The sequence below is a fragment of the Lutra lutra genome, chromosome 14 (genome assembly GCF_902655055.1).
Source record: "Lutra lutra chromosome 14, mLutLut1.2, whole genome shotgun sequence".
Classification (NCBI taxonomy): Eukaryota; Metazoa; Chordata; class Mammalia; order Carnivora; family Mustelidae; genus Lutra; species Lutra lutra.
In genome coordinates, this window is record NC_062291.1 from 6,405,381 (window position 1) to 6,424,376 (window position 18,996).

Genomic DNA, 18,996 nt, shown 5'->3' on the forward strand with positions numbered 1-18,996 from the left:
GCACAATTAGTCCATTTGGAATAGACTCACACAAACTACTAGAAAGAAGAAAAACCACGGTGAACCATACGAGATACACTCTACTTTGCAATCCAATTTTTAAAATAAGGCTTCTAAGTATATAACATGAATCGTGCCCTGGTGAGGCAACTGTGTTGGAAGAAAGCCATTGTGTCCTGGAGAGACAAAGCAACCAAAAAAAATTTCTTTATGGTGGGGATGTCCCTCTACCATGGCAGGCGACCTAAGGCATAGGCTTACCAGGTCACATCCTATTCCCCGAGAGCACGCTGAAATACCTAAGGCCCATTCTGAGCAATGGTCCTCACCTTGCCAAAGCTGGTGGCTGTGGGCCCACTCACATAATGTCCTGCAAAGGAAAAGGACCACAATCCAGAAGCCCGTGAATAGAATATACCACTGCAAGTCAAAACACTAAAGTCCAGGGGTACCTGGGTGGCTCGGTGGGTAAAGCCTCTGCCTTCAGTTCAGGTCATGATCCCAGGGTCCTGGGATGGAGCCCCATGTTGGGCTCTCTGCTCAGCAGGGAGCCTGCTTCCCTTCCTCTCTCTCTGCCTACTTGTGATCTCTATCTGTCAAATAAATAGATAAAATTTTTTTAAAAAGTTAAAAAAAGGGGTGCCTGAGTGGCTCAGTGGGTTAAGCCTCTGCCTTCGGCTCGGGTCATGATCTCAGGGTCCTGGGATCGAGTCCCACGTCGGGCTCTCTGCTCAGCAGGGAGCCTGTTTCCCCTTCTCTCTCTGCCTGCCTCTCTGCCTACTTGTGATCTCCCTCTCTCTGTCAAATAAATAAAAAAATTTTTAAAAAAAAGTTAAAAAAAAAAAAACACCAAAGTCCAGACCATAAGAATAACACAGAAGAGAGACTGATCAGATCATACAGGATAGGTTACAAATCACTTCCTTTCTACAGTCAAATTAGTCTCCAATCTGGCTTTTCCAGAGGGGGTGGAAATGCTGGCCATTACAAAGGTGCAAACAGGACCAATCTAGGGAAGAAAATATCCCAAGCAGTAGTAAGCCCAAAAGGTGCCCTCCTCTCCCTCCCTCTGGGGGATCAACAGTTCCCTGCAGCTACTTTGTAAACTTGAAGCGGCAGAGCGGCAGAGCGGGGAGGAAGGGGCCATCAGGTTAACATTTTCTTTTCCCAAAGCCGCCATGACATTTGTCAGGAAGGCTCCCTGCAGGGCCCAGTGAGCGGCCCTCTGGCCAGCCCTCCCCTCAGCATCTGCAGGGCCAGACACTCCAGCTCCACCCCAGGAGAGCAGGCCCAGAGCGCCACGCCCAGCCCCCACACATGCACTTCCTCTGCTTGTCAACGCAGGACAAAGAATTGAGTGTGAAACTCTCGGGATCTGTGAGAAACTATGTGGTCTGGGAGGAAAATCTCAGAAAACCTTTTTGATGCAAAAGACATTGTGACATGGGCTTCGGAGAGGAGAATTCGACTTCCCCCTATGCAAGGCGCTTTCTATAGTCAGGCAGGAATATTGGCATCACCTTCTGATCCAGCTCAGTCCTTGTTCAAAGGGGAGAGTCAGGGGGTGGTGGGAGGGGCTGGGGATGACTCAAAGAGAAACAGAACTAAATTCCAAGTCCCTCGACCCTTTGTTTCTGGCTGACTGATGATCCGGAGGCAGTGGATTCTTAGCCTTTCAAGTTCAGGTTCACTGCCTTCCACCAGAAGTACACAGTGAAACGGAATCGCTGAGCTGATCCAAGCCCCCAGATGTTCTGACAGTTTCCTATTCAACTGTGAAGAAAGGGCAGCAGGCCATATAGTGGCTCTAGGGGATAAGGACTCTACTCAGTGCACGAGAAAAAGGTGAAGACTGCCCAAGACAAAAAAAAAAAAAAAAAAAAAAGATATTAAGAAATGTTGGAGATGGACAGAGAAAACCTCTGGAGCGGACAATTTAAAATGAGCCTTGGAGGGGCGTCTGGATGGCTCAGTCGGTTAAGCATCTGCCTTCAGCTCAGGTCATGATCTCAGGGTCCTGGGATGCAGTCCCGCATCAGGCTCAGCAGAGAGTCTGCTTCTCCCTCTCACTCTCCCCCTGTCTTCTCCCTCTCAAATAAATAAAATCTTTAAGATAAATAAATAGATAAACAAATAAGCCTTGGGATCTCAGGAAAGCTTTGTCAGTTGTTGATCCTTCCTTACTGCTTAATTCTGATGAGCTAGCGGTCTGCGAACCAGACTTTGCCTTTGGCCTTGGTTGCCAGGAAGCTTGGAGCTACATTCTGAGCTCAATTATAGTAGCTTCCCTTAGCCTAAGTTTTCTGCTGGGGTTATTGCAAATCATTTCTGGATTAGGGAGGAAGACAGCGTTTGCGATTTTCTGGCTAAGCACCATCTACTCCCCTGCGTCTTGTGTTAGCTGGATACCAAATTCCCTGTAGGAAAATACTTCCCTTCTTCTGGCCCCTGCACTTCGGGGAGGGGGGCCCACCTCCATCTCAGGGGAAAGGCATGTAACCCAGACACAAGCCAGTCAGTTTTTCTATCTCCCTTGTCACAGCCCTGAGTTATAGGTGGACAAAGGAGCCAATGAGAGACTAAGAGCATCTTGCCAGGAATTGGGGGCTGTCTATGGCTTCCACTGGACTTGTAGTTGGAAAGACACACGTCTCAAGCCCTCACGGTTGTGACGTGACCACAAGGGAAGCAACCGCCGGAACACGGAGCTAAATCTAGAGCGAGGCCTGCAGGATGAAGGGAGACGAGGTAAGCAGGTCCAGGGACGTCCCTGGAGCCCCAGCCCAGCTGTGCCTGAAGGCCACCCGCCCTGTTTATAAAGCAGCAGATCCCCCGTCTGCTTCCGTCTGACCTGGATTTGTCGTCATAGCAGAAAGCGTCCTACCTGACACAAAGGTAGAGACAAAAAGCCATACTTCATTTTCTCCTACTGTGAGAATGATACGGGGCAAGGGCAGAAATTCTGAAAAACCCAGGCAACTGTGAGAAAAAATATCACCCGAATCCCATACCCTAGAGACAATGGTAAAATGAACTGTCACCAGAATTTACTCTGAAGCCAGGAGAAGAACACTACTCGTGACCACCTGCAAACAGGCAGTCACCCTAACCCCAATCCCATCTTGGTTTGCCCGCCTCAGCCCCACGGAGGGGCAGTCGCGGTTCCATTTCTGGTTGTCTGCGGTGGACTTAGATTTCACCATTTTTTTCACCCCCAAGTTGAAAAGCCGTAAATCTGGCCCACCACCAAAGCCGTTCTTGCTAGAAGAGTTGAGGTGCTTGAGCACCGCCGGCATTTCAGGCAGACTCGTCAGCTTTCCGAAGCCACTCAGGGAGCCACAGCCCAGCGGCTCGGGAGCCGGGAGCTGAGCAGGGCCGGTCCTCTGGCTCCTCAGGCAGCCATCGTGGGGCAGGTCGCTTTCCACGGACAGCACTACAAAAATGCTACTGCTCCGCTTGCCCACAAAAGCTACATAGTAGGTTTTCCTGTTTCTTTTCTGTTATGAGAGTTTTCAAACATACAGAAAGAGTAGAAAGAATACGGGATAACAAACACGGGCGCATTGGTTCAGGTTCACACTTGTTTACTTTTTGCCAGCTTGGCTTCAGGGATTTCTTTTCTATTTCAAGTGTGTTATTTTAATTTTATTTTTAAGTAGGCTCCACACCCAATGTGGGGATCAAGGGAGCCAGCCAGGAGCCCCTTGCTGAAATGTTTTCTTTTCTTTTTCCTTTTTATATATATATATATATTTTTAAGATTTTATTTATTTATTTGACACACAGAGAGAGATCACAAGCAGGCAGAGAGGCAGGTGGGCGGGGGGGAAGCAGGCTCCCTGCTGAGCTGAGAGCCCGATGTGGGGCTTGATCCCAGGACCCTGAGATCATGACCCGAGTCGAAGGCAGAGGTCCTAACCCACTGAACCACCCAGGCGCCCCTGCTGAAGTGTTTTCAAGTAAATTATAGACATATTATATATATATTTTAAAAGATTTTATTTATTTATTTGACAGACAGAGATCACAAGTAGGCAGAGAGAGCCCGATATGGGGCTCGATCCCAGAACCCTGGGATCATGACCTGAGCCGTAGGCAGAGGCTTTAACCCACTGAGCCACCCAGGCGCCCCTACAGACATATTATAAATGGACATATCTGATTGCTTCTTCGTGGTGCCATTTTCTCTCCTAATTTCCTATTCCGATTAGGTATCTGAGGAGGACAGTGTAGAACAATTGCCACCGCGTGTTCCATGGCCGCTATTCACCAACTGCTTCATGCACTTGTTCATTCAACTATCCATTGGGCAGTATTTATTGAGCCCCAAGTAGGCCACAGTTTGAAGCCCCACGGACATAGCGACACACAACACTGGGGGCGCGCGGGAAGCCAACCCTCACAGAGCTGATTTTTTTGTGCTGAAGATGGACGTTAAAGAGTTAAGGTGGGGCTGGACAAGAGTGAGGGGAATGGATTCTGGCTACATCATGAAGGCAGAGTCAACGGCAGGGTTTCCAGACGGACTGGATGTGAGGTGTGAGAAGAGAAAAACAAGGGGTCAAGGACGATGGACATTTTTAGCCTGAGCATCCAGAAACCTAAAGGGACCATTCACTAAGATGGAGATAACCCCAGAGACAGAAGGTCTGGACAGGAAGATCTTAAGTTCAATTTAGGGGTGCCTGGGTGGTTCAGTCAGTGAAATGTCTGCCTTTGGCTCAGGTCATGATCCCAGGGTCCTGGATTCTCCTACTCTCTCCCTCTGCCTGCTGCTCCCCCTACTTGTGCAATCTCTCTGACAAATAAATAAAACCTCCAAAAAGAGAAAAAAATGTTCACTTTGGCCATGCTCTGTCTGCGATGGTCACACAGGAAGCCAGCTGAGTCTGGAGTTCAGGGGTGATGCCAAGGCTGGAGATGCTACTCTGGAGTCACCAGATATACAGATGATCTTCAGCCCCGAGACTGGATATTAAGGGGCATAACTGGCAAAGATAACTAAGGACTGAGCCCTGGAAAGTGGGAAATAGCAGCCAGTGTGGTAGAAAACAGCAGTGTAGTGTCCTGACACCAAAAGCACAAAAGGTTTCCAGAAGGGACCAACTGTGTCCAATACTACTGATAGGCCTTTGCAGATAAAGACTGAGAACTGGGGGTGCCTGGGTGGCTCAGTCAATTAAGCATCCAACTCTTGATCTGGGCTGAGGTCATGATCTCCGGATCATGGGAGAGAGCCCCACATAGGTCTCCAGGCTCAGCACAAAGTCTCCTTGTCCCTCTTCTCACCTCTGCTTGCATGCTTACTCTCTAAAATAAAATAAAGTCTTTAAAAAAAAAAAAGAAGAAGAAGAAGAGTAAGAACTGACCCCACAGTTCAGCACCAAGAAGGTCACTGGTTTCCCTGGCAAAAGCAGTCTGGGTGAAGGACCAAAGTCTGACAGGCCGGGTCATGAGAAAATGGGAGAAGCGGAGAGAGCAGGTATGACAGCCCATTAGAGACATTTTGCTATGATACAAAAGTGAGGAGAAACGGGGTACTAGCTGCAGCAGACAAAGGGTCGAAAGGTTTGGTTAAAATGGGATAAATTATATTGTGTCTGTGCTAATGGAAATACCGAGTAGAGGGGGGAATGATGCAGAAGACAGGAAGAACAGCCGGGCAGGGTCCATGAGTGGTCCAGAGCAGATGGGGTCCAGGAGCCGGTGGCCGAGAGGGGCGCCCCCAGAACGGGGGACCTGGCAATGGGGCTGGCTGCAGGTACAGTAGACACTAGGTGTGGTCAAGGGATTAATTCTCCTTGTGAGGAGACACTACTGTCCTCTTTGGAAATGAATCGACTGAGCCTCAAAGAAGTTAAGTTCCTTGCAAGGGGCAAATCTGGGCCCCAGGCTCCAAGTTTCCAATGGCAAACACCGTTCATTCCGCCTCAGGCACCCCTCCACTTCTGCCCAGAACCAGACGCGAAGGAGTTAAAGAAACCCTCTGCCGTATTTTATTCTCCACGTTTTACACAAAACACGGTTGCTCTGAAGCAGTCTGAGAGTAGAACTGGGGTGAGGGCTCTTCATGGACGGGCCGGCCGTCGTCCCAGCTATTTGTCTGACTTTCTCATCTGGCACGTTCCCACGTGAAATTTCAATTTATGGGGCCCATAAATTGAGACCAAGCTTGACAAAACAGAGACCAAGCTTGACAAAACGTTATCCTGGTACATTTTCCAAATTTAACTTTATTTCCCCCTAAACACATAAATGTTCGAGTGCTCTTACTTGGCAACGGGCCATCACCACGCTTTGTGCAGAACCTTGGTCCGGGGCGCTGTAGGCCGAGTTGCAGCCCGCGGCGCCCGGTTTCCCGCCGGCGCCACCAGAGGGCGCCAGAGCTCCGCTCGCTCCTGCCCCGACCCCCGCAACCCGCGCTGTCCGGACTCCTGCCCCGACCGCGGCCGCCCCCAACCCGAGTGCCGGCGGCGCCGCGCCCCCAGCCGCGGTCCCCTCCGTCCTCCGCCCGGCTTGCAGCACCCCGACGCTCTGAGCTCCCCGGCAGACGGTCCCAGCACGCGGGCGCGCGCACGCGACCCCGGCAGAGCGGAGCTAGAACGGGCGCCGGGAGCAGGAAGGAGCCGGGTTTTGTGGGAAACAGGACCGGACGCGCCGTCCGCTGGTCCTCCGCTCGCCGAGAGCCCGGCCCAGGGTCCAGCACCTCCTCCGCCTCGAGCCCGACGCAGCGGACACCGGGTCCCACGTGCGCGGCTGGGACTTTAGATCATGTTCAGACGCGCACGCGGCTCACGGGGCACGTCTGTTCCGTGGGGACACGCCGCGGCGGCGCGCAGTGCGACCAGCCCGCGGACGCCGGAGGAGGAGTCCGCGCCGGGCGGGTGCGTCCCTGAAGCGCTGGTGCGCGCGGCCAGGATCGCAGGCCGGGTGTGCCAGCCCTGCTGATGGCCGAGCCCCGCCCAGAGCCCTCTGAGATCTGGCTGGGGGGATGGTTCTTCTCGACCCCTGTAACCGCAGGTACCTGTCCGGTGACTTTCGGCACGGAATGAACTGAAGGCTCGAGACCGCGAACCCTGCAGCAGGTCAACTATGACTCAATACGGGTCTCTTCCAGGCTCACTGCTGCTCCACGGCTGTTCGGGAGGCCGGCGCGGAGTCTTCTGGAACCATCGGTATCACAGGCCTTAAGTCCCTCCGAGGAAGAATCTGTCTCCGCTTTGGAAGACAACAGCTGTGCTAAAGGAGAGTGTAACTGAGGAGACAGAACCTTCACGATGAAAAGTCCTTTGTGTCACTCTGTACACAAGTTCCTATTGCTTTCTTTCCTTTCTGGAGAAGGCGGAATCTGATGGGTTTGACTAACAGTTTTCTATCAAACTCCATAAATTTTGTGTGTGCGTGTGTGTGTGTGTGTGTGTGTGGAATCGACATCTTTTTAATTAATTCACTTAGCTTTTACTGAGGTGCCCAGTGTGTGTCAGGACCCCTGCTAGGCACTGGGGATGCAACAGCGAACAAAAATAGCAAAAAACAGCAAGACTGGGGGCGCCTGGGTGGCTCAGTGGGTTAAAGCCTCTGCCTTCAGCTCAGGTCATCATCCCAGGGTCCTTGGACCCAGCCCCGCATCGGGCTCTCTGCTCAGCGGGGAGCCTGCTTCCTCCTCTCTCTGCCTGCCTCTCTGCCTACTTGTGATCTCTGTCAAATAAATAAAATCTTAAAAAAAAAAAAAAGGGCATTCATCAAACTTGCTGTCTTCAAAGCATTGTGATGTAGTGCGACCTCTGGTAAGGTGGTTCGGATGCGAAGCAGGAAGACGATCCTGAACTCACTGTGATCGCTAACTCTGTGATTCTCAGGAAGACGCCAGTTTCAGGCAACGGGCTTGAGCAATGCAATCTCAGGCCGAAGGTCCCGCTGTAACCCCCGGGCTGAATACAGAGAGGCCCATCAGGCAACCTGCCTCAGAATACAACAGGTACAGCTACCAAAAAAGGAGAATTCCATACGCTCCCATACCTACCCCTCCTTAAGTCAAGTCCCCACCCACTGCCTCCAGGCAGGTAGTCTCTCCTCTGCTCCCCTGGTATTCAATAAACTTCTGTCTCCTCTGTCCCGCCCCAGGTGAATTCTTTCCCACCAGCTCCCACCCCATTGGGTCACCACACATTTTAGGGTTCCAGTTCCAGCATTGCTGTGCTGCACCCCCACCCCGTTGATATCCTACCTTCCTCACAGCTTAGAGAATTCAATGATAAGTCACCTAGAGCTGTCAAAACATTACACAAATGCAGGTTTATGTATTTTTATGTTATAAAAATTAGTAACTAAAGAGAGTATAAGATAAGGGAACACAATCACGAATGATTAGAATGATCCTTCAAACAGGGTCAGAGGACTTAAAGATTGGGCTAGAACTCTACATTAACTTTCAACTCTTACTTACTTCTCTGAAGCACAATCTTAGGAATCCAGAATATTCTAAATATCTCTTAAAGGATCAGGGTTAAGGAATGTGGTCAGCCCTGAAAAGGAATCCCTGAGTTTTATCCCCCTGGCACCCAGCCTTCCTTGGAGAAGAGCTTTAGGCACATCTTTCGGCTTTACAAGGACTGGCTCCCCCAGACAAGCTGACCAAAAACCAACCATGCAAAACCAAGCAGCTTGGATACCTGACCAAGCTCAAGGCCACTGGGGATAAGGTGACATAAGAAGTCAATAATCTCTGAGGTGACTCCGTCCAACAGAGGGACATTCCAGAACCTCTCTCACCAGGCGGGATGAATGTGAGATGCAGAGATTAGAGGACACTCCACAATCCCGAAGGCAGCTGCACTATCCACCTGGTGGTCCAAGGCCTACAGGTGCCTCCCAGATAAGGAGTCTGTGGAGGTGACTGAGTGACCTTCCTGGGTGTTGAGATGAGTGTGTTTTCTAACCTCCCCACTTGCCCCTGATGAAGAGAACAAAGGCAAAAGAAATGTAGATAAAATTAAATTTCCTTAAGACGTGCAGACCACTGACAAATACTTGGGACAGGCTGAGCAGGACAACCCTCAAGGAGTTCACAAAGGAGTTAGTTAATGCACCGCTATGGCAAAAAGGAAAGTTGGCTTGAGAACTCCAGCCCTCCAGGATGGTGCTGTAAGTCTTCGTTAACACAGGAAAATCCTTTTGGCGACTTCCTTTATCCCCGCCCCTCCCTGCTAACTTGAAAGTGTATTTTTTATCAGTCACTCCTCACAACCGCAGTGCTGCTCCTCCAGCCCACCAGTCCGGCCTGTGCTTGAATAAAAACACCTTTTTGCACCAAAAATGTCTCAACAATTCTTTCTTGACCACTAACAATGCCATCACCTAGAGGCTTCATGTGGAAGGATTTTTCCATTTTCTCAGAAGATTAAGTGGAATTAATACTATTTTTCTTAAGCAAGTATAGCAAGATCTGCCCTTTTGTAGAAGGTAGTTACACTTGGCAAAAGGAAGAATATCTAAATTCTGCAAATTCCCTTTTCAAAGTCCCTCTTTATTTTGAAAGAGTGATGGCTGACCATTTGTTCCCATTAGAGGATCAACAGAAATATACTCCTTCATAGGCCCAAATGAAATAAAAAAGCCTATGGAGTGACAATTTATCCACATGGAAATTAAGAGTCCCTTTCCACCTCCCTTTCCACCTCCCCCACTCCACGGAAGTCTGGTATCCTTGTGTCTCCTCTCAAAATCAAGGACTCTGCATCCAGCAGCATTTAGGAAGAAATCTCAAGTTTAGCAGACAGCTGAAAGCATTAACAGAAATATCTGAAGGCTGCATGGTATTGTCTTTCACAGAAATCAAAGGAGCTGGGGCACCTGGGTGGCTCAGTGGGTTAAGCGTCAGCCTTCAGCTCAGGCCACAGTCCCAAGGTGCTGGAATCAAGACCAGCATCCTTGCTCAGTGGGGAGTTTGCTTCTCCCTCTGCCCCTTTTCCTGCCTCCCTGGTTTTGTGTGTGTGCAAGCTCTCTCACAAAAATAAGTAAAAATCTTTAAAAAAAAAAAAAATCAAAGGAGTAGAAACATTTTGGCTGACTTTTCACCCCATCCAGAAACTTCTATTCCCTTCTAAATAAAAGAATCTGTGTTAAGCCCTAGCCCAGAAAGGAAAATCATTTCTAGTACTTTTTTTGTCAAGTACTAGAATATTTTAATTCAGATCAAATTAACAATACTGTCCATCCTCCCTGATTTCTGCTCAATAAATATTTACTACCTGCCTACTGACATGTCAAGACAATACTCAAGATCCAAAGAACAGGAAGATCTAGCTCCGGCGTCAAAAACTCATGGTCTAGCAGGGAAGATAACGAATAAGCAAATGACTGCAATACATCATTTCACCGTTTCTCCGTTTTACTGATGAAGAGTAAAAAAAAAAAAAAAGCTAACAAGGTATTTCTAAATAATGAGGTACCGAAGTAACTGAATTACCCTAAGTCATTCAGTATGCAACAGACCAGAATTCAAACCACAGTATCTTACTGAGCGACAGTCACCTTGACATCCTAAGCTAGTAATATTATTTATGTTGAGCTTGCTCGATGTTGGATACCTGGGAAGTCAAAGAAAACTTGGAAAGGCCTTTCTATCATCAAAAATTTAGTCGGAGCATGAGTATTTTAGCTAGCACCTTGTTCTGAATATAAAGGTGAATTTAAAAATGAGTCACCTGGGGCACCTGGGTGGCTCAGTTGGTTAAGCGGCTGCCTTCAGCTCAGGTCATGATCCCAGGGTCCTGGGATTGAGCCCTGCATCAGGCTCCCTGCTCAGTGGGGAGCCTGCTTCCCTCTCCCGCTCCCCCTGCTTATATTCCCTCTCTCACGGTCTCTGTCTCTGTGTCAAATAAGAAAGTAAAATCTTTAAAAAATAAAATTAAAAAAAAATTAGTCACCTGTGAAAACAGATTAAATTTCAAAGTGTTCAAAATTCTGTATGAGGTGTGACTCTGGACTACTGTTTTAAGTTCCCCTTGCCCAAGGGAAAGGTACAAAACAAGCTGGTCCCTTCAAAAGGATTGGGAAAAGACAGAGTATACATAATTCAGACTACACATAATTCAACCCCATATTTGACAAGCTTTCAAGAAAAGGATAAATAGTTTAGAATGACATTTTTTAAATCCTCATAAATGTAAATTCAATGGCCGGCAGGTTCACTTTTTAATAAATGTTTGACATTTGTTCAGCTACAAGGCTGTCAAGATCTACCAGGAAGACTAGATTTGTGCCCTTCTAATCTCAAGCTTTGTATGTGTCTAATAATCCAGTGATGTAATTGATGTAGGAAACAAAGGCAGAAGAAAAATTATTTAAATTTCCTTACAAGCTACAACCCATTAACCAGTCCTTGAAACAGGCAGAGTGACATTCCTCTAAGGACTCCACTGCCCCAAAGTTAACACTTTGCTAAGGGTAAAAGGCAATCTTAGCCTGAGCCCCAGGATCCTGTAAGTCTACTTTAACATATAAAAATTATTTTGGAAACTTCCTTTATCTGTAACCCCCCAAGATACCCGTTGGCAATCATCCCCCAAGGATATGGCCTACCAATCAACATCTGAAGGGTCTCATGACTCAGGTTTCATTAGATGGTAATAAATGACCTTTTCCCAACAATAGCTACAACCCTCAAGGTCCTGGAAACCTTGCTTCCAAAATCCCTGAGATAGTTAAGCTCTCCCTAACCCCCTCTCAAATTGAAAGTACATAACAGGCCACTCCTGACAACTCCAGTGCAGCTTTCTGCCCACAGGTCCAATCCCCGTGCTTTAATAAAACCATGTTTTGCACCAAAGACGTTTCTTTATTCTTTCTTGGCCATCAGTTTCAAACCCTAATGTCTTTTCCTACATCAGTAATTAGCAGCTTTTCACTCTTCACAACCATATACTTTTTTTCCTTCCATTTATCTTTCATGTGTCATGTCAAAAAATATTTTATATTCATTTCACTGTTAAAGATTCCTGGTCAACTTCTGCTCATGTGGATTTCCACCCATTAAGTATTTCCTAAGTATTTAACTATGCTTTATGCTGGGAAACCCAGTCATCAGTAAGATATATGTATTTGGGAATGGCCTAGTGGAAAACGGGGCACATTAACTAAAAAAATTACAGTAGATCTTAATGAGAAAATCCCAGGGTTCTACAGACTCTCCCAACAGGATGTGTCTAACCCTGCCACGGGTAAGGCTTCACTGATTATCTTTCAACCTAAAGGTAAAAATCAGTGAGGGAATGGCCCATTTTGTCTATCCAGAGACCCTTGGCAATAAGCACAGTGCCTGGCCCACAGCAGAGGGTACATCATGTGAGATGACAGAATGATAGCTAGAGAGGAAAGGGCCTGTGGGGAGGTTTGCTCCATAGGATCTAAGCCTGTGTGCTTCTGTGTGTTTGAAGAGGGAGGAGGACATCTGAGGAATAAAGTTGGAGAATAAGCCACATCTGATTATAGGGGCCGTGGATGCCATACAAGGGAGGGACAAGCCTCAGAGCAATTCCTGAGGCAGCAGATCAGATCAGGGGACAGGAGGCCACACAGCAACTGGAGGCAAATGTCCTAAGAGACCGACCGGCAGTGAGGCCAGAGAGAAGCAGAATGGATCAGATACCTACTAAGAATAGGAGGGGCAAGGTTTGGTCATCGATGGAACGTGGTGAGTATAACAGCCAAGTGGAGGGCAGCTCAGAAGGAGCATGTTTAAGGGGAAAAAATCAATTCTGTGCATGTCATGTGAGGTGCCTGTAGACATCCATGTGACACCTAGCAAGCAGGAACCCATATCTACCTGGGCCTGGGGTGGGGGCCTTGGGGGACAGCATCAGCGGCTAGGTGCCGCTGAAGCCAGGCAACATGAAATCACCCAGGAAGAACGGAGAAATTAGAGAGCAATTCTAAATGAAACAGAATTTAGGAGAGGAGCAAGTTCTAGCGGAGGTTCCACTCCCTGCCAGGAGCCGCAGCTCCCAGCCCCAGCCACTAGACCGCTCTAGCCCAAGTTCATCCCAGCCCTCTCCAATCTAGCCTTTCCAACACTCTGGCACTGTTATCTGGTCCTGTCTGTGACAGCAGCTTCAGAAGTCATGGCATGGTCTCTTGAAGCATTATATTTGAGTAATTTGGGAGGAGGCAAAAATATTATGTTAGACAATGTAAAGTTACAAAGCAGAAAACAAAAAAAATCTCTCATTTTTTAAAACCAGTAAGACATCATTTCAATACTGTTTTGGGCTTTCAACTCCTCAGGCTGTGTATTGTCTCAAGAAATAAGCATCCACCCTGTGTGAAACTTGAATTATATAACGGCCATCTTGTTTTGTTTCCTCATTATGTCTCTTGGGTTTGGTGAAAAAGTACCTCCATTCTTTTTTTTTTTTTTTTTTTTTTAAAGATTTTATTTATTTGACAGAGAGAGATCACAAGTAGATGGAGAGGCAGGCAGAGAGAGAGAGAGAGGGAAGCAGGATCTCTGCCGAGCAGAGAACCCGATGCGGGACTCGATCCCAGGACCCTGAGATCATGACCTGAACCGAAGGCAGCGGCTTAACCCACTGAGCCACTCAGGCGCCCAAGTACCTCCATTCTTAAAAGAAAAAAAAAAAAAAAAAATAGACGGACCTTTACCCTCTCCCTCAAATAGATAACCAAGTACAGTGCTAAGTTACCCTTAAGTCAAACCCTAAATCTCATAATCAACTAATCTTCAACAAAGGTGCCAAGAACACACAAAGAGGAAAGACAGTCTTCAAAAAAATGTGTGCGGTCAACTAGATATCCACATGTAAAAGGATGAAACTGAACTCATACCATATACAAAAGTCAACTCAAAATGGGTTAAAGACTTAAACATAACACCTGCAACCATATGACTCCTAGAAGGAAACACAGGAGAAAAGGTCCTTGACATAGGTCTTAGTAAGGATTTTTTTTCTTATTTGACACCAAAAGGTTAACAAAAAGGAAAAACAAGTGGGACCACACCAAACTAAAAAGCTTATGCAAAGCAGACAATCAACAAAACAAAAATTCAACCTACTCAATGGAAGATATGTGCATATAAAATAAGCGATAAGAGGTTAATACGCCAAATAAAGGATTTATACAACCCAACACTCCCAAAACTTATAATGTGATTAAAAATGGGCAGAAGACCTGAACAGAAGACATTTTTTCAAATAAGACATTTTCCCAACAGACACATGCGAAGAGGCTCAACATCATTCATGATCAGAGAAATGAAATCAAAACCACAATGAGAGATCATCTCACACCATTGAGAATGGCTAGAATCAGAAAAGCAAGAAGTAACAAGTGTTGACAAGGATGTGGGGAAAAGGGAACACTTTTGCACTGTTGGTGGCAGTGAAAACTGGTGCAGCCACCGTAGAAAACAGTGTGAAGGTTCCTCAGAATGTTAAAAATAGAACAACCATAAGACCCAATAATTCCACTGTTGAGTATTTACCCAAAGAAAATGAAATCACTAATTGAGGAAGATGTATGCATCTTTCTGGTTCACTGCAGTATTATTTACAATAGCCAAGATACAAAGGCAAAGTAAGTGTACATCAATAGATGAATGGATGAAAAGTAGTATATACACACAACAGAATCTTACTCAGACATAAAAAGAATGAGATCTTGCCATATGTGACCACAGAGATGGACCTAGAGGATATCACGCTAAGTGAAATAAGTTGTACAGAGAAAGACAAATACCATGATTTCACTTCTATATGGAATCTAAAAAACCAAATGAACAAATGAAAAACAGAAACGGACTCATCAATACAGAGAACAAACTGGTGGTGGCCAGAGGGGAGGTGGGTGGCAGGATGGGTGAAACAGGTGAAGGGGATTAAGAGGTACAAACTTCCAATTATAAAGTAAGTCAGTCAGGGGGATCAAAAGTATAGCAGAGGGAACACAAGCAATACTGTAATAATGCTGTATGGTAACTACACTTGCAATGGTGAGCATTGCACAATGTGTAGAATTATTGAATGTTATATACCTGAAACTAATAATTCTGTATGTCAATTATGCTTCCATTAAAAAAGTAAAACAGCAAAAAAGAAATTTACAAAACTGAGACTTGAAAAAGAATTCTGGTTTCAGAATGTTGTATAGAAAACTGTGAAGGTGAAATTCAGAATTCTGAAAGCCAAAGTATTAAATATTTTCATGTTTATAGTGAAATCATAAACAGAGGGGACCACATCGAACTAAAAAGAAATCATCAACAAAGTGAAAAGACAACCAATACAATGAAAGAAAATACTTGAGAATATCTGATAAGGGGTAACATCAAAAAAATATGAGGAATGCCTACAACTCAATAGCAAAAATCATCATCTAATCTTAAAATGGGCAAAGGACCCAAATAGACACTTTTTTCCGAGGACATACAAATGGCCAGCAAGCACTCAACATCACTAACCCTCCGGGAAATGTGGATCATGCTTGCCTTGGCAGCACATACACTAAACCACCAGTACCACCTCACCCTGACCGAACAGACAGCACCGAAGTCAAAAGCAAGGTGTTGGGAGAGGACATGGAGAAAGGGAGCCCACTGTAAAGTGGTGTAGCCACTCTGGAAAACAGTATGGAGAGGTATCAAAAACTGAAAAAACAAAACTACCAGCTGATCCAACAATCCTACTTCTGGGTATGTATCGGGCAGAAGCCAAGTCAGGATTTCAACAAGCACTCTCAAGTTCATGACAACATTGTTCACAAGACGGGAGAAGTTAAACGTCTGTCCACGGATAAACATGGAAATCCAGCCTTAAAAAAGGAAATTCTGCCACTTGGGACATCGATGGACCTAGAGGATATCATTATGCTAAGTCAAATAAGCCAGAAACAAAAAGACAGATACTGTTATCTCGCTTATAGATGGAATCTAAACAAATCAAACTCATGGAAAGAGAATGGTGGTTGCCAGGGATGGGGGTACGGCAACTGGGGAGATGCTAAGGATACAGACGTTCGGTTACAAGGGAGTTCTGGACATCTGATGTACAGCATGGGGACCACAGTACCAAATTAGGTGAGGTGAGAGATGTTAATTAGCCTGATGGTAGTGTGCACTTCATATCCACATACACTGAAACACAGCATCATATATCTTAAATACACAAAACTTTAATTTATAAATCACCCTTCAATAAAGATGGGGGCGAAATCCTGAAACTTCCATTTCCCATGCAACACTGGGCAGGTCTCTTAAGATGTGAAAGGGGAGATTGTAAGGAGTGAACTGAATCCATTCTAAAGCCCAGGAAGGGTTTGTGTCATCCATTAGGTGTGTAGTGAACATCAAAAAGCACAATGAGGGGTGCCTGGGTGGCTCAGTGGGTTAAAGCCTCTGCTTTCGGCTTGGGTCATGGTCCCAGGGTCCTGGGATTGAGCCCTCCATCGGGCTCTCTGCTCAGCGGGGAGCCTGCTTCCTCCTCTCTCTTCTCTCTGCCTACTTGTGAGCTCTGTCAAATAAATAAATGAAATCTTTAAAAAAAAAAAAAAAGCACAATGAGATGCAGAGGTGGAGAGCACTGGCCTGGTATGGGGTGCTCACTCTAAGGTGAGAGGTGAGAGCTCCATTTCCTGAGGAGCTAACAAATGCCACTAACGCTAATCCAAGCTGGGTCTCTATACTTGCTAGCGGAGTCCTAACTAGAGCGGAAGCTTTTGGAAACTACCATAGGGCTCTATAAAAGCGGTATATTGATGTAACTGGTTTATAAAATAATCAGTGTCTAAACCACAAAGTTGTCCTCTTCAAATGCTGAGTAGGGGGAGCAGGGGCAGGCACAATGGACACTGTCCGGAAGTCACTAAGGAAGCGATCTAACCTGTCCAGGGATTCATCTCGTGTGCTGTTCTGGGTGAAGGGAAACAGGTGCTGGTTTTAGAACTTCACAAACTTACCCACTCTACAGAGGTAGAGACTAAAAAGGGCGCTCAGTGCAGTCTATCTACTTCCTCAGGTAACAAGGGAAAGGCAGGGCCTCAGGGATTTTAAGATCTTGGTGGAGTTCCAGTGGGATCTGGTTGTTCTCCCTGAACGAGCAGATCCCATGCTGGCACATTACACATGGAGGCCCTGCTCGACACCAGGTCCATCTTTGTCAGGTCAAGGTCCAGCTTAACCACAGGCTCTCTTCAACCGGTTCTCCTCCCCCCCACCCCCTCAGCTTCTATACCCCTATGACTGCAAAGTAATTGACTGCTCTATCAATGCTAGTAGAAATTAAGAAAGGATTTAGCACCTCTGCAATCTCCTGGACTGTTTCCAGAACACAGCTGAATGCAGCTGTTAAAGTGAAGAAAAAAATTACATATATAAAAATGTCCTGGAGACCCTATATCTAAAAAAGGAGAAAAACCTATTCGATTCGCCCAAAGACACAAATATGAAATAAAAATTTTAAAACTCACAACTAAAATGCTTAGGGAATGTAATTTCTACTTAACTGATACGTCCAGTTGATAGGCTGTTTACAGAAAAAGTATTAAAACACATTTAGATGGACTGGCCTATCTGGAACATGAAGTCTGGGAACTGATGGTCTTTACGCTTCAGATCATTAGCATGAGTAAGTACTAGGTGTTCTTAATCACATTCTACCACTGGTTAGCTGGCTTTTTAATTACACCATCTCATTTTTACTTTATTTATTTTAAAGATTTTATTTATTTGACAGACAGATATTACAAGTAGGCGGAGAAGAAGGCAGAGAGAGAGAAGCAGGGTCACTGAGCAGAGAGCCCAATGAGCCACCCAGGCACCCCACACATCTTTTTTTTTTTTTTTAAGATTTTTTATTTGACAGACAGAGATCACAAGTAGGCAGAGAGGCAGGCAGAGAGAGAGAGGAGGAAGCAGTTTCCCCACTGAGCAGAGAGTCGGATGTGGGGCTTGATCCCAGGACCCCGGGATCATGACCTGAGCCGAAGGCAAAGGCTTTAACCCACTGAGCCACCCAGGCGCCCCACACATCTCATTTTAAAAGATTTTATTTATTCATTTGAGAGTGAGAGAGCACAAGTAGAGGGGCAGAGGGAGAGGGAGAAGCACATTCCCTGCTGAGCTGGGAGCCCGACACAGGGCTCAGTCCCAGGTCCTAGAGATCACGACCTGAGCCAAAAACAAGACACTTAACCATCTGAGTCATCCCGGTGACTCATTTTTAGAGTGCACTGCTACATCATTACAGAGTACATCACCTGTGACATTAACATGGCTGCTATCCTGTAACAATTTCCTGTTTTTATACCACCTTTGAAGAGTTCACTTAAAATAAAAATATCTTGGGAGCACCTGGGTGGCTTACTTGGCTACTAAGCATCTGATTCTTGATTTTGGCTCAGATCATGATCTCAGGGTTGTTAGATATAGCCCCACATTGGGACTGGAGTCTGCTTGAGATTCCCTGCCTGTGCCCGCTCCCCCTGCTTGCACGCTTTCTCCAAAAATAAATTAACCTTTTAAAAAATGTATTTTGGGGCACCTGGGTGGCTCAGTGGGTTAAGGCCTCTGTCTTCGGCTCAGGTCATGATCCGGGGGTCCTGGGATCCAGCCCCGCATCCGACTCTCTGCTCAGTGGGGAAACTGCTTCCTCCTCTCTCTCTGCCTACTTGTGATTTCTGTCAAATAAATAAAATCTTTAAAAAATGTATTTTGAGGGGCACCTGGGTGGCTCGGTTTTTAAGCATCTGCCTTTGGCTCAGATATCAAGCTTCACGTTGGGCTCCCTGCTCAGCGGGAAGCCTGCTTCTCCCTCTTCCTCTCCGCCCGCTTGTGTTCCCTCTCTTGCTGTCAAATAAATAAATCTTTAAAAATTTATTTTATATATATGTATGTATGTATATATATATATATATGTCCATTTTGATTTAAAAAAAGAAATACTGACAATATGCTCCTGCCTCAGACCTACTGCCCAGCGATGT

General features: G+C 46.2%; 1 long non-coding RNA gene across 1 annotated transcript; it reads right to left on the minus strand.

Moving 5' to 3' along the window:
• Positions 1 to 313: 313 nt before the first annotated feature.
• Positions 314 to 17,722, minus strand: LOC125084501 (uncharacterized). The gene is made up of 3 exons (XR_007122630.1): positions 16,597 to 17,722; positions 10,989 to 10,990; positions 314 to 324 (listed from the first exon to the last, which is right to left on the minus strand). It is a non-coding gene; the product is annotated as an uncharacterized LOC125084501 (long non-coding RNA).
• Positions 17,723 to 18,996: the final 1,274 nt, after the last annotated feature.